The 13,495-nt window shown below is 37.7% G+C and overlaps 1 long non-coding RNA gene across 1 annotated transcript; it reads left to right on the top strand.

Annotated features, from left to right (window-relative positions):
• The first annotated feature begins 2,390 nt into the window (after positions 1–2,390).
• On the top strand, positions 2,391–12,646 carry LOC117667861 (uncharacterized). Its single transcript, XR_004592159.2, has 4 exons — positions 2,391–2,488; positions 7,504–7,591; positions 11,041–11,175; positions 12,332–12,646. It is a non-coding gene; the product is annotated as an uncharacterized LOC117667861 (long non-coding RNA).
• Positions 12,647–13,495: the final 849 nt, after the last annotated feature.

Raw genomic sequence — 13,495 nt, 5'->3', positions numbered from 1 at the left:
TCTTGATGGTAGTTTCACATGACAATGCAGTTCTGGTTTCTAGTGAAGCATTTAACTAAATGAGTATTTAAGCAGCATTACATATTGCTCACTGGAAAGCAGGGATGCTTTTCAGCAAGTTTTTACAGGTTCTGGAGAACCAGTAGCAGAAATTTTGAGTAGTTCAGAGAACCAGCAAATACCACCTCTGGCCCCAGAGTGAGGTGGGAATGGAGATTTTGGAGATTTTGGAGTATCCTTACCCTGGAGTGGGGTGGGAATAGGGATTTTGTATTCCCCTGCCACGCCCACCAAGCCACACCATGCCCACCAAGCCTCACCCACAGAACCGGTAGTAAAAAAAATTGGATTTCACCACTGCTGGAAAGCATGTATTTATTTCTATGAATATTCTGCTGTGGGTCACAAATCTATCTGCAATACAGTGTAAAGGCATTAATAGGCCACTGTGATAAAGCACCCTAGATATAACTTTCTTGATGTACCGCATTATCTTAAATCTGTTCCTTTGACAAAGCAAATACTGTCTACTTTTGCTAAGGAGATGGGAACCTATTATAAATCCCACAACTTCTTCTTAACCACAGAAAGAAAAAAAGCCTGTTCCATATAGCTCAGTAGTCTTTCCACAATGAAAGTTGATATGACTCCTGGCAATTTCATGGATTAATAACCACTTTGCCATGCTTTTGCCTTATTTTAGGATATTTTTAGGGTAGATTTTCCAATCTTTCCCACAATTCTATGATTTCTTTCATTAAGACTCTCCAAATGTTTAACACCTCATATTGGCTGGAAGTTCCTAGGAAACTGCATTCCCCCATGTTTGGTAATTGGCTAATGTAGTTTTGGCAAGATAATAAGGGAGGGTTGCTAAAACAACAAAAAGGCGACTTCTGAATAAGATTCTTTTCAATTCTGAAGACAAACAATGAAACCAATGCAGAACATTTATCTATCTCAGCAAGAAGGTCAATTTGGCCAAGGCTATTGTGTCTGAGGGACGTGGTAGCTCAGTGGCTAAGATGCTGAGCTTGTCAATCAAAAGTTTGGCAGTTCAGTGGTTCGAATCCCTAGTGCTGCATAACGGGGTGAGCTCCCGTTATTTGTCCCAGCTTCTACCAACCTAGCAGTTCGAAAGCACATAAAAAATGCAAGTAGAAAAATAGGGACCACCTTTGGTGGGAAGGTAACAGCGTTCCGTGCACCTTTGGAGTTTAGTCATGCCGGCCACATGACCACGGAGACATCTTCGGACAGCACTGGTTCTTCAGCTTTAAAACAGAGATGAGCACCGCCCCCTAGAGTCAGAAACGACTAGCTCATATGTGTAAGGGGAACCTTTAAGACTCTCCAAAAGTTTAACACCTCATATTGGCTGGAAGTCCCTAGGAAACTGCATTCCCCCATGTTTGGTAATTGGCTAATGTAGTTTTGGCAAGATAATAAGGGAGGGTTGCTAAAACGATAAAAAGGGTTTGTAATGGATCTCACTAGCAACAGCCCTCCATGACTTCTGAATAAGATTCTTTTCAAGTCTAAAGACAAATAATGAAACCTTCTGCAGAACATTTGCTCTTTATCTATCTCAGCAAGAAGGTCAATTTGGTCCAGGCTACTGTGTCTGGTGCAAAGTATGACCCTATTCCAGGGGTCAGCAACCTGCAGCTCTGGAGCCGCATGTGGCTCTTTCATTCCTCTGCTGCGGCTCCCTGTCACTCAAAATATGTGTCACAACCGCCAATGTGTGACACCTGCCGGCAAGCGATTTATTGTGCTTTTCAACCCCCGGTAGGCCAACCATGAATAAATCCAAGAAAAGTTTCAGAAGAAAATGAACGTTTAATTCAACTATGCTAGTTTTGTGGCCGCTCAAGAAATAGTCAGGAACGGGAAGGGTTTTGTGGCTCCCAGTGTTTTCTTTTCTGTGGGAAACGGGTCCAAATGGCTCTTTGAGTGTTTATGGTTGCAGACCCCTGCCCTATTCGTTCTCTTGTAACTCTTGTTGTCTTGTCCAAAGATCCTCTTCCATTGATAACTAAACTTGCAAAATCAAAAAAAAAAAAAGTTATAGTTAATGGGATTCCGATGTAATATGTAGCTTGCCCTTGACAGTCAATGTATTCCAATAACAAAAGAATGAAGGGGATTTAACGTATCTTAAACAACTTCACTGGCCTGATTGTGAAGTTAAATCTAAAACAAGTGAAGCTACCTTGTTGGAACTGGGGACAAGGAATGACCTAGGATGTAAAAAAGATGCAAAAAAATTCTAAAGTAATTATTTTTTGCTGCATGGACTTGTCTGCGTGTTCAGATTGCTGTTTAATCAGAGGTCAGGAATGTGGCACTTCCAGACTTACGACGTTATATAGGAAGAGGAAAAAGAGAGCACATTCAGCTTCATTTAGATTCAAACATGTGACTGGATGACATATGGAACAGGACTGAGCTAGACATCTGGACCAGCCGGAATATTGTCTAAAAGGTACAAATACTACCGTAAAAGATGGGCTGGGAACTGCTAGGAGGCCTAGTTTAGGAAAAAGTACTTAGCCATAGCGCAGAATTAAATCACTTGACAGGAAATCTCTGCCCAAGCTCCAAGCACTAGCAATGGTATGTTGTAGCTAGAACATTTGATAGTGGCTCTGGATAGAGTTCCAAAATTTTTCTAGTGTGCCCTCCAGCTCTCAAGTCCCCAGAAACAAGGCAGGGCAGCGTTCATCTACTAACGTATGAGAATTAAAAAGCAGTAAGATTTATTTAGTAGAAAGGAGAAAAGCAGGCACCTAAGCAAGAAGAGCAACTTAGAAAAGGATATAATTTAGAATAGTTTTTAAAGCAAAAACTTCAGAGGGTGCAGAGTCCTGTAATTAAGTGACAACCAAATGAGTGATTAAAGTTGTCTCTGGCTACGCATTCCTGGATTGGAATGCAACACTAGGCTTCACTCAGTGCTGGACTAGGACAGAAATGCTACCGATCTCTCTCTCTTCTGAAATACGTTTTTGTTCCCCATTTTCTCAACCTTTCTTTCTTCTCAGATTTTTGTTAAGATATCTTCTAGGACAGTGATGGCTAACCTTTTTGCCATCGCGTGCCAAAAGCAGGGAGGATGCAGGGTGGTCGCGCATGCGCGTGGCCACACCCATAATTCAATGCGTGCGCCCCCATCCATGCGCAATCCCCTCAGGCTCCCTCTGCTTTTGGCATGGTGGGCCTGGTAGGCCCATTTGCCGACTTCTGGTAGGACCAGAAGGCCCATTTTTCGCTCTTCCCAGGCTCCAGAGCCTTTCTAGGATCCTGGGGATGGTGAAAACAGCATTCCCCACCCTCCCAGAGGCCCTCTGGAGGCTGGAAATGGCCTGTTGCCAACTTCCGGTGGAACTGGAAGGTCCGAAAATCAGCTGGCAGAGCTGAGTTCGTGTGCCCACTGATACGGCTCCGCATGCCATAGGTTTGCCATCATGGTTCTAGGACATTTTTTTAAATAAATAAAACCCTTCAGTTTCCTGTTTGCAAAGTAGTTTTTCTTAACTGAATATGAAAGCATACAGATTATTTATCTCACATTCAGACATTCCTGAATCTAGTGGAATGAAAAAGGAAAAGGAAAAAATAAAACATTCTAGAGTTAAATTTGGTTCCTGGTGATAATACCGGTGCAATTTTGTTCGCAGAGTTAGGGGATTATTTCCACTGGCTTTTTCTGTGGGGTTCCCCCACCCCAACTTCCTATTCTAACCCAGGAATTCCCAGGCAGAATCTAAGTACTAGCAAGAGTCAACCTTGCTTAACTTCATAGATTAGCCAATATTTGGCTAGGGGCCATTAGCTGTTGAGCCTATTAAGGATAGGTAGGGATTACTCGAGTTCATTTCTGCCAACATCATTATGATATGACATTGCATCACACTTCAGCGCAAAGAGATGTGAATTTTTACAGTGGGATTTCCCACGTTTCAGAGATCAACCTGCATTTGTCCTTTCAGAAACCATGCAGAAACTGTGCCCTAAAATGTAGGCAGATGGCATCAAAATAAAGCCTTCTGTTTTTAAACTGTGTTTAAATTAAATAACCTATATTTATAGTGATTGTGGTATATATACATATATATATATTATGATTACCCCTATAAGGCTAATATTTTCCCCTTTTGACATATTTAAAATTATAATTTGGCAGCAAATTTCTAAGGCCGCAGTGAGGTTGAATTGAAACCTCAAGAAAATTCATGAGAACCTAGAGCTACAATTTCCACGATTTAGAATTGGTTTCCTCTGTTTTTGAGATGAAATCTGCCACCATGTGACAATATAATTTCAATCCAGAGATTTAAAACACTGAGAAAGGCAAGAATGAGGAACTAGAAAAAAGGTTGAGTGTTTATTTAGGAGAACAAACCTCCAGTTAGAAGTTGGTAGAACTTCCAAAGCATTGGATAGAACATCTGATACAATTTTAATTTTTACAACTATTCAATGGAATCCATATATTTTGGCTTGTCCTGCAGCAACATAACCATATAGTATATAGAGAAACAGCATGTTCTCCTGAAGGTTGTTTTAAAATCAAACCCTAGTTTGATTGGGGAAACTGTGACATAATGAATAGCCATTCTCATTGCTCTATAATATCATTGTAGAGGTAGCAAAACATACAGTATTTGTTTAAGCAAAACTGGGAGTTGACAGACATGTCTGTAGGTGAAAAAGGTTGAGCTGTTGGCTGTTATCAAACAGTTTATGATCTTTTTTGTGTAAAATGGAAAAAAAATGAAATGATGTATCATTTTGATGATAAGAAAGAAGAGAGTCATGTAACTTCAAAGAAAGAGGTAAATTTATAATTGTACTTATAACAGCTGTAAAGGCAATTGGAAGTGACTTCTTGCGAGCTTTTTTCTATTTATTTCTTTATTATTTATTCATTATGCCGCCCATCTTCCCTATAAAGTGACTTTTACTTTTGTTCTTTGTTGCACTTTTAGCTTTCTCTTTGGTTTATTTCTTTTTCTTTTTTCTTTTGTATTAATTTTCCTTTTTTAAAACTTTTAATAAAATGTTATTTTTCATATATTTTAAAGAGGAGGAGAGGAATTAAAAAAAAGGTTTTCCAGGTCTTATAATAAGATATTTAGTAAGGTAAATTTAATCCCAAACAAAGTCTGGTCTATTTGGCGATAAATCAAACTCTCCTGAATTGATTAAGTGATTGTTTGGGATAGTTTATAGAGTCAAATTTATAGGCTTATCCTACTGTTATTGTCCTGGTAATCTTAAAGGAAGACTAAAGTTAGCAGCTGAGACCCCAGAAACACTAACTTTGAGAGATTTGGGGGATGCTGAAAAAAAAAAAAACGATGAAGAATTAATTCTAGGCATAAAGAATCCAAATACAAAGTTGTTCAGTAGTTTATAAAGAATAAAGCTCAAGAAAAAGAGACTTAAAACATTCAAACAGGCATCACTTTTTGAGTTTACTAAGAAGGCTGGAGATTACTATTGTGGTTTAAATTATTCTTCTTCCTACAGAGGTGGGTTTCATCAGGTTCTGACCAGTTCTGGAGAGCCGGTAGTGGAAATTTTGAGTAGTTTGGAGAACCGGTAAATACCACCTCTGACTGGCCCTGCCCCCCATCTATTCTCTGCCTCCCGAGTCCCAGCTGATCGGGAGGAAATGGGGATTTTGCAGTAACCTTCCCCCAGGAGTGGGGAGGAAATGGAGATTTTACAGTATCCTTCCCCTGCCATGCCCACCAAGCCATGCCCACCAAGCCACACCCACAGAACCAGTAGTAAAAAATTTTGAAACCCACCACTGGCATCCTAGACCCGAGTCTTGCATTAAAACTCCTTATTGGGAAACCCTTGCTCCCTCCGATAGGGTCCGCAACTTGGGTGTCCTCCTGGATTCTCGGCTGTCTTTAGATGACCATCTGATGGCCGTAACGAGGGGGGCCTTCGCACAGGTCCGTCTTGTGCGCCAGTTGCGCCCGTTCCTAGACCGGGATGCCCTCGCCACAGTCACTCACGCCCTTGTTACCTCTAGGTTGGACTACTGTAACACCCTCTACATGGGGCTGCATGAAAACAGTATAGATTAAGGGTTATTAAAAAAAAAAGATAAGTAGAGAGGATAAATTGAGTGATATGAGATCATTTTAACCTTTCTTTTAAGGGAGGAGACATAAGAATACTTCATTGTTCATATACTTATGGAAGCTGAAATGTATTGTAATGGTGTGTGAGAATGATCCTAGAGACAAGGGGAAGAGATGCTACTTTGGAAATGGACAGACAAGAGAGATGGAAGTCCCCAGTGACTTAACAGTTAGAGGAAGAAACTTAGGAAGGACCCACCCTAACTGATTAGACCTAGTTAAAAGTGGTCCCTATTTTTCTACTTGCATTTTTTATGTGCTTTCAAACTGCTAGGTTGGTAGAAGCTGAGATAAGTAACAGGAGGTCATCCCATTACACAGCACTAGGGATTTGAACCGCTGAACTGCCAACCTATTGATCGACAAGCTCAGCATCTTAGCCACTGAGCCACTGTGTCCCTCATGTGACTATAGGATGCTGAAATTGGTTGTAAATGCAAGCCGGTTACCCAAATGCTTGAATTGCAATCCTGTGACCATAGGATATTGCAATAATCATAAGTGCAAGGAGAGATCATAAGTCATTTTTTTCCTGATGCTCTTGACCTGTCATTAAATAAATGATCATACATCTAGGATTACCTGTAGTTGTGTTTCCTATCTGGTTTACCTGGGAGGGTTGAAATATACCACTCTAATATTGGAGGGATGGATTAAAACTCCTTAAAGATAAAACATATTTCTGTCTGCCTTCAAAGGTTTCATTTTAAGAAGTATTATCTTCCTGCTGTTATATAATTGCAGTCTGAAAGTTCAGTTCAATACTATAATGTATATAAATTCCATACTATTGGAAACTATTTATTCATTCCATACACTCAGAGCCTTTGGAAACAGTCCAAACGGATGGATATTTTAGCCAAATATCATACCTTTCTGCAATTTATCTCCTATTAACTCTGTTGGTTTCTCAGCTATAAAATACTATCAGATATCAAATGAATGTCACAACAGGTATCAAAATCAAATACTGAAATCTTATTGGTATGTTGACATAAAAAATAAATCTGATGTCAAACTGACAAACTGACAATAATTTATGTAGTTGAGGGATTCATTTTCCTGCTAGCGTGTAGGTCATATAGATCAGGGGTCTCCAACCTTGGCAACTTTAAGCCTGGCGGACTTCAACTCCCAGAATTCTCCAGCTGCTGGGGAATTCTGGGAGTTGAAGTCCGCCAGGCTTAAAGTTGCCAAGGTTAGAGACCCCTGATATAGATCATTTTCTGCAAGGGATTAAACTGTGTAAAACCTCTAAAATGTGTATTAATGTGTATTTTACAGATATTCATTTGCTGCAGTCTAATTTTATCCACTTAATACTGTCTTTCCTCAGAAATCATGGCCATACATTGGAAGAAAAAGCTCAATTCTGCAATGAAATCGTATTCCCCTCCTGAATTTTGTTTTTAAACTTGGGATAGGTAAGAGAAATGTATCTTAAGAGTCCCAATTCAACATACAGTTGAGAACATTAGCGGTTATCTCAAAGCCCAGCTTTATAAAATAATCCATGAATGTATTGATTAGCTTTAAGTGGCATAATATCTCTTGCCATTGCACACTCCCTAACGTTAAAGAGACATTGGGGGCACTGTACCTCAGATCTATAGTCTCCTCTATGTTTCCTGTTACTTAACTATTTCTGCCTTGTTAAAAAGGCACATAAGAAAAGAAAGAAAGCCACTTTTTAACTCTGGGAGTAATGGCAGCCAAATTTGGATTAAGCATGTTCTCTACTCATAGCCAAAATAAGACCATGTTAGCTAATGTTTTATTGTTAAGTTTGGAATATCCTCAATCACTTGAAGAATGGCAATCACTTATTACATCACAGAGAGAGTATTTTCCTGCCAGCATATTTGTAGTCCCGAAAAGCATGTTCTTAAGAGGCTTAAACCAACCTTTAAAATCCCCCTAACTACAGAGACAAATATCTTGTATTGTCATGACATCTGATTTCTTTTCTTCTTCTATCTTGTCTTTTTTCTTGTCCTTCCTTCCTTCCTTCCTTCCTTCCTTCCTTCCTTTTCCTTCCTTCCTTCCTTCCTTCCTTCCTTTCTCTCCTTCCTTTCTCTTCCCTAAAATTCAATCAAAACTTTTTCTCTCACCTTTTTAAATTTTGTAATGCTAATGTCCTCCTTGGAAGAGGAGACACCCTCTAATTGTATTAGTAAACATGCCTGTACACCCCTGCTTTAATCATCAGTTAAGCAAACCACATGTAGGGATAATTTTAAGCTGACTCCTTTGAAAGTGTTTGTATCTGTTCTTCAGCATGTTCCAGTTTGTAGTTTGTATCAAGACAGAAAAGGGAAATTAGATGGTAGAAGAAACAGACAGTGAACGTTTGATGTGAGCTAGGAAATTAGTTCAATCTTATTTTGAATCTCAGTTCAATAAATTGCATTTAGACAAACCAAGTTCAATATTTGACCCGAATCAGCATCCCTGAATTGGAATTAAATCATTACAATTTTGGTCCTTGCTAACTTGCTCTGTGATGAACTGAGCAATCCTGTTCAATGCAACTACCCTTCAAAAAGTCCTTGACTATGTGTCAGATTGGTCTAACAAGTGGCAACTTCAAATCTCAACCAACAAATGCTCTGTCTTGCACATTGGGGAAAAAAAAATCAAAACATAAAATACAAATTAGATGGACATGACTTTGTAGATGACCCTCACTCTGTCAAGGACCTTGGAGTACTCATTTCTAAAGATCTAAATGCCAGAGCCCAGAGTTGTTAACCTAATCTTGTGTAGCTTCTTCTCTGGTAATATTGGACTACTAACTAGAGCATACAAAACATTGTTAGACCAATTCTTGAATACAGCTCATCTGTCTGGAACCTGCACTGCATATCGGACATAAATACAATTGAGAGAGTCCAGAGATATTTTACGAGAAGAGTCCTCCATTCTCTACCTGCAATAAAATACATTATACCACCAGACTCCAAATTTTGGGTTTAGAAAATTTAGAACTATGCCAACTTCAATCTGACCTAAGCATAGTACATAAAATTATTTGCCACAATGTCCTACCTGTCAATGACTACTTTAGCTTCAACCACAACAATACACGAGCAAATAATAGATACAAACTCAAGGTAAACCGTTCCAAACTCGATTGTAGAAAATATGACTTCAGTATCAGAGTGGTCAATGCCTGGAATGCACTACCTGACTCTGTAGTTTCTTCCCCAAACCCCCAAAACTTTAACCTTAGACTGTCTACTGTTGATCTCACCCCATTCCTAAGAGGTCTGTAAGGGCCGTGCATAAGTACACCAGTGTGCCTATCGTCCCTGTCCTAACATTCCTTTTTACTTACTCTTTTCATGTATTCAAATTATGTTTATACTTTTACCTGTTATCTTATATATGCTTGACAAAATAAATAAATAAAATAAAATAAAATAAATAATAAAATAAAATAAAATAAATAATAAAATAATAAAATAAAATAAAATAAAATAAAATAATAAAATAAAATAAAATAAAATAAAATAAAATAAAAAAATAAAATAAAATAAAATAAAATAAAATAAAATAAAAACGTTAGATAGCAGTGCAATGGGCCAAGATCCCATGAATCCTTTATTCTATCTGACCATCTCCCATTATATTTTCTTTTGAGATCTTCTTTGATTAGGGACTTGGAAAAGACCAGCCATATGATATGAGAAGGAATCTGACCTTCTGTCAAAGGTCAAAAGAAATTCTTATATAACTATTATTCTTAATGAGATGTTGGCCCAGAGAACATAGGATTACTATGCAAGTTTATATTCATAACATTGTTTCCTTAACCTACTATTGTAAAAATGACAAAAGAAAAAGGTTGTGATCTAAAAGTTGTACAGTGAAGTTGTGTGATCTTTAAGCTGTACAAACACTTAATGGTTCAACAAGTTTTCAAGATATTATTCTTCAGGGAGATAAAAATTACATTTATATTACATTATTGTTAACACAATACATAAAAGCAAAAAATAATCAGGACCAATTTAAAAATGTCTGATTATTATTTAAATATTGTAATGCAGTACATATGTAATGAATTATTTTTTTTACCCCATTCAGAAGCCATCTTTGGACTCTGAATGCCAAGAGCTTCAAAGCTGACCATGGACTCAATTTAATTAATTTAAATTAAATATAACTACAACAAAGATTTAAAATACACACATACATGATCACTCTTCTATATTTAATAATTATTCCATTTTGCCACATGCAACATTTTCAACTTGGTAGAAATTACAAACAGCTTCAGGAACTGCAATCACAGTGAAAGGTCATACTTGGCCTTCTGGCTTCAGGTTGCACACTTATAATGTTGTTTTTAAATCATATAAACAAATATATATTTCTTTTTTTATATAAATGAATATATTCTATATTTCATAAGGATGATATAGTCATTTATTGATACTTCTATTTTGTCTTCTATTGTGCAAGAGAGGTCCACAAACTTTATCATGGGCTATATTTTATGTGATCACTGAAATTAACTAAACAGCTTTTGTTACCAACAGTTCCTCTTTATTCATTGGTAAAATGAGAATAAGAACAAATGTCTCATGAGATGTTGGAATTGCAAACAATATAGCATCCTAAAAATGAGTTTCCCCCTCTGCAAATGATAAGTACTCAGATCCTGTGTTAACAATGTAAAATATAATGTGGATATGTTTATGGAGAAGAAACAGATTTGCATTCTTCAAAACTAGAATTTGCATTCACCGAAACAAACATGTATATGAGAAGTAATAGTATATTGTTGTGGAAACAAATGGAACATCTTGACAGTTTCAAAAATAAGTTTGTTTGTTTGTTTGTTTTTCTGTTTGTTTTTCCCTTCAAGTCAGTGTTGACTCTGGTTGACTTCCTGGACTAGTCCCTGCAGATTTCTTGGCAAGATTTCAGAAGTGATATACCATAGTCTTCTTCCAAGGGCTGAGAGAGAATGACTGGCCTAAGGGCTACCTTTGTGTCTAAGGTAGGATTAGGGATCACTTTCTCTCAGTTTCTAACCTGGTTAGTTAACCAATACACTGAACTAGCTATGAAAAATTACGAGGATAAATTACCCAACTAGTTAGAAGATGGAAAAACCATATAAAGCAATTAATTGTTGAAGGTTTGAAAAGCTGAAGCTGAAAACCCTTAGGAGTTCTGTTACTCTATTTCTGGCCATTTTCATTTTGAGACAGTTTATTTCTGTACTAATCTATGTTTTAAAAAATACTGTCTGAAGAAATTCTATTTAAATATTTAATATTTTTTAATTAATTAATTAATTCATTTATTTAATTTAATTTGATTTATATGCCACTCTTCTCCAGAGACTCAGGGCGGCTTACAGTGCGTTAAGCAATAGCCTTCATACTTTTGTATATTTTATACAAAGTCAGCTTATTGCCTCCACAACTGGGTCCTCAATTTACCTACCTTAGAAAGGATGGAAGGCTGAGTCAACCTTGAGCCTGGCAAGATTCGAACTTACTTTAATTGCAGACAGCTGGTGTTAAATTACAGTGCCTTGTCTGCAGAGCTATCCAGGCTCCTATTTTTATTTTCTTCAAAATAAAATATACTGTTAATCTCTTTAAAAGTAAGAATTATATCAGAAGGTCTGAGAAATGCAGATATCAGTGGAGACTAAAATTCTAGTTATTTGGAAAGTGGCAATGTTATCGATTTATACTGGTGTTCACTATATCTAATATCTCAAGCATTTTGTTTTTTTGTTAGAGAAGGGCTGATGCTGGGGTAATAGTTTTGCTGCTTGCTGTAAGAATGTCTATAAATGTCAATAAAACAAATACTACAAAGATATCACAAATCTGAAGCAAAAATATATTTTCCTTTTTAATTTTTAAGGTTAATTTTGCCAACACTTTTACAAGCTCTAGTTAAAAAATTGGGGAAGACAAAAAGCACTTCAGATCAACTTAGTTAAAATTTTTTGACCAAGTTTTAAAATGTTATTAGAAATCTAATTTATAATAGAGTTTTAAAGTTGCAACTTTTAAAGTGTTATTAGAAATCTAATTTATAATAGATTTGAGGCGCTGAGTTTTCTCAACATAAGATTCAAATGGAAACTGCTGTTTCCTCAGATATGTTTCTAAAAAGTGCTTTTCTTGTTTCAGTTCAGCCATTCACTGGACACCCCTCACTCTGAAGGATGGCATTTTGAAAAGGAGACAGCACATTTTTGTGCCAAACGATTACATGTTGTGTCAGGCAGTGGGATGTGATCAGATAGAAAAGAATGTCTCCATTGTTCAGGCAGACAAATGCTACAGCTTCCCAAATTAATAGTGAATATTGATTTTTTTCCCCCTTTGTACTTACATGCCATGCAATCAGAATTAAAATTATAGTACACAATAGGCCTTCCCAGGAAAGTTAAATCAGAATTGGAATTTTTTTAAAGAAAAATGAAATAAAATTAACTTACAGAATACATTGCTTCCTTTCTAACTCTGGGCAATAGTTATATTGCAAACCTTTTGGTTTCCAGTGTGAACATAGGACAAGCATGTGTGTATCTCTTTGTATCCTATTCAAGTAGCAATTGCCCCCTTTTTATGGTCTTTCTAATTACCAGGTTTCCAGAAAATAATGCTGTTTCCCCTAGCTCCATGATGGCGAACCTATGGCATGTGTGCCCAAAGTGGCACACAAAGCCAGGTCGCCCGGCACATGCAGCCTTGCCTGTTCATCTTCTGGGTTTCTGGTGCGCATGTGTGTGCGATGGTCAGCTGTCCTTCGCACATGTGGCAGTGCCGAAAACCAGTGTGTGCATGCGCACCGGCCAACTGATTGTCGGGTGCGCATGCGCGCCAAAACCCAGAAGTTTGGCTTTTCTGGAGCATTCCATTCACGCACACGGCAGTGCTGAAAACTGGCCTGCGCATGCGCTCTGGCCAGCTGATCATTGGGCGCGCATGCGCGCTAGGACCCAGAAGTTCGGCTTTTCCAGAGCACAGCCCCGATGAGTGCACACATGTGTGCGTGATGTTTCCATGTGACCTTTTTCTCCATCACCACCCTAGCTGCTGCCTTCCATGAGTTAAGACTAGAACACCCATCCCTAATGAAAGTTATACTCCAATCCAGCTTGTGAGTACTAGGTTAGGAAAGAGTGCACAAATGATGCCTTGAGAGAGCAAGGAATAATTTTAGATTGGTGGACCTATTTACAAATAAAATCCAGGTATCAGAAAGATTAAGAACAATGCGGCTTAGAACTTGGACTTAATGGGTTGGATAAAGTCCTTATGGGAACAGGCAAAAAGATCCTGGCTAAA

Source organism: Pantherophis guttatus, chromosome 7, assembly GCF_059756535.1.
Source record: "Pantherophis guttatus breed Tessera chromosome 7, ASM5975653v1, whole genome shotgun sequence".
Classification (NCBI taxonomy): Eukaryota; Metazoa; Chordata; class Lepidosauria; order Squamata; family Colubridae; genus Pantherophis; species Pantherophis guttatus.
Note: the sequence above shows the minus strand (reverse complement) of the source record. Positions and strands in the feature narration are given on the sequence as shown.